The following is a 2,657-nucleotide window of genomic DNA, read 5'->3' as shown; positions in this document are numbered from 1 at the left end:
TTTACCTTGCTCTGGAAAGCCCTGCCCCTTGAGGCAGGAAGCGTGTCCCCTTTTTTCCCGTGCTCCCTTGCCCAGAACTGTAACGGGCACTTCACCACAGGGAGGGAATTAGAGGGACACCTTGAGGCGGTTTTTGCTGCATTTCGCAGCCTGGCTCCTGGTGACCAGCAGGTCCGGTCTAATAACAGAGAGTCCCCAGGCGATGGTGCAGATGTCCTCTCCCTGTTCACGGCAGCCGGCTGCTGAGCGTACCTGAGTTCCCTGCCGGTGCTGCAGGCGGAGCCGTCTACACTGTCAGGTGTCTGCCATCCAGCAGCGGCATCCCCCGTGACAGTGAGGGAGGTTGTCTGCTCTGGCTCGGCGTGCTGCCTTCTCCACCGGTCCCCTCCCTGCCTCCCGACCTGCTAGACAAATTGTCCTGGGAGGTGGCCGGGGTTGGAGGTCCACCAGAGGGAAGGGGTGGCAGTGACAGATGACAGAAGCACTGTGGGTCTCACTCTGCTTTGTTCACGTGACTTCGTCGCAGATCCATACTATGGCTTGGGAGTGTTTGGCTCTTTCTGAATCTGATTTCTGTCTGCAGACGAGCAGTTTTCTTTCCTATTTGTTTTTAAGTGGGGGAAGGGAATGACAAGGTGTTCTTTGAAATATTTTTGGCATTAAAGTTTTTCCCCTCTTAATTTCCTGCAAGCTTCTTGCAGTTGTCATTTTTTTAAAAAAAATAATAGTTGTTGAAAATTAAGAATGTAGACTTTTAAAAAGGAATTGTCTGCGTTTTGGAGCTTTCCATAGTAGCTGCCATGTCTTAGCTTTATATTGGCAGCATCCAGGAGGGCATTCAGCATACCATTGGCAATGAACAGAGCACAGGTTTTGAAAATTTTAGTTGACTTGTTAAGGTTTAAGTACTAAATTTTAGTTGACTTGTTAAGGTTTAAGTACCATCACATTTAGTACATGAAGATAATCTTTAGTTACTAAGTGGGTGCATCAACGTTTTATTTAATTCTTGCATGATATGATCTGCTGCAGATGGTAAATCTTTCCTTTGGACAGTTTTGAAATTTGATATTGTACACAAACGACTCCCACGACACTAATTCACCATGTCCCCCTCTACTTCTTTTAATCAAGGAGAATAAACTTAATACCCTTGAAGACAGATACGTCGCCGAATTCTATACCAGCCAGTGTGAATTCTGCCCCTTCCACAGAAGAAATCCAGTCAGGTAAGTGATGCTGTTACTGGTTTTATATAATTAAGGAGAACATCTTCTCTTTTGTTCTTTTGGAAATTACCACGTCCTAATTTTAAGTCAGTTCTGAGAAAGCAAGGATGCATCTTACTAGACCCATCATCCACACTCATTGGCCCCTTGTCCATTCTCAGCAGGGGCCACCTGCTGGTGAGAGCATGTGCAGTGAGGCGGGTGGCTCGGGCAGGCTTCTGAGCCTCGGCACTGCCGACGTTCTAGGCAGGTCATTCATTCTCTGTTGTGTTGGCTGTCCTGTGATTGTAGGATGCTTAGCAGCGCCCCTGGCTGTTGGTACCCATCCCCCTACTCGTGACATTCTAAAATGTCACCAGACATTGCCCACTGTCCCTTGGGTGAGAACCACTGCGATAGATCCCTCCACTTATACACATATAGGACCTTGCCAGGCAGTTTAGTTCCTCGTCTGGCACAACATTTATTTCATAGACGTCAGCTCTTAACTTACAGAAGCTTTCGCCTACTTCCCAGCCTCACAGTTGTTAATGTTTCAGAAACGCCTGGGGACCCTCAGGGCAGTCCTCTGGAGCTCAAGCGGCCCAGACTCGGCGACAATGAAGGAAGCACGCAAGGTCTGGACCCTTGACGAGCCTCGTCTTGCGCTTGAAGGCTGCCAGGTCTGGGGACCTGCACATGCACAGGGAAGGGGCGAGGCTGAGGACCTCAGACCAGGGGCACGAGACGGAGCCCGACGGATGCTAGGAACCTGCTTTTGAACAGAAGACACACATGGACTGGCTTTTCTCCAGAAATACGTTTGCTCTTGTATTTGGTATACAATTTTACCCTGGAGATGTGAACATTTCAGTAGACCAAATCCTCTTTTTGATGAATTTCTGAAACTGGAGCAGTTCAACATTATCTGGTGTGAAAATAAGTCCGTCCTCTCTTGACCTACTTCTGTGAAAGTGCCAGCACTTCATGGGTGGACTCCTAAATATAGCTGGAATTGGAAATAATTTGTGAAGCTTTATTCTGTGGAATATTAAGAGTGTTTGAATGGTTATTAGCTTTAGCATCTAAATAGTTGATTAATTTTTGGAAGTGTGTTATATTTGCTGTCTAATTTTAAAGGTAATAATGCTCATTCTAGAAAGCTGGTAAACTAGAGTGGAGCAGGAAAAGCGGGGTGCAGGTGGGAGTCCCCAATGCCTCACCCCCAGCTGGAACCCTTGTTACCGTTTTGGCATATTTCCTTCTTTGCGCTTTCGTTTCGTTTCGTTTCGTTTCTTAGGGAGAGAGTTGAGAGTTTCCTTTCGATACAGTTTGGTATCCAAATAGGTTAACTGTTTAGATTGAATTTTTAAAGCAAAAAAGTGACTTAGCAGTTTACACCTCTGCCTTTGCTTTCTCCGCCCCTGGGACGATGACATGTTCTCTTTC

At 46.7% G+C, this 2,657-nt stretch overlaps 1 long non-coding RNA gene across 1 annotated transcript; it reads left to right on the top strand.

The window, feature by feature from the left end:
- The first annotated feature begins 824 nt into the window (after window positions 1-824).
- On the top strand, window positions 825-2,235 carry LOC111734511. The gene is made up of 3 exons (XR_002778475.1): window positions 825-899; window positions 933-1,229; window positions 1,769-2,235. It is a non-coding gene; the product is annotated as an uncharacterized LOC111734511 (long non-coding RNA).
- The last annotated feature ends 422 nt before the right edge of the window (window positions 2,236-2,657 follow it).

This window comes from Pteropus vampyrus, unplaced genomic scaffold, assembly GCF_000151845.1.
Source record: "Pteropus vampyrus isolate Shadow unplaced genomic scaffold, Pvam_2.0 Scaffold1565, whole genome shotgun sequence".
Taxonomy (NCBI): domain Eukaryota; kingdom Metazoa; phylum Chordata; class Mammalia; order Chiroptera; family Pteropodidae; genus Pteropus; species Pteropus vampyrus.
The sequence above is the reverse complement of the archived record's forward strand: the minus strand, read 5'-3'. Positions and strand labels throughout refer to the sequence as shown.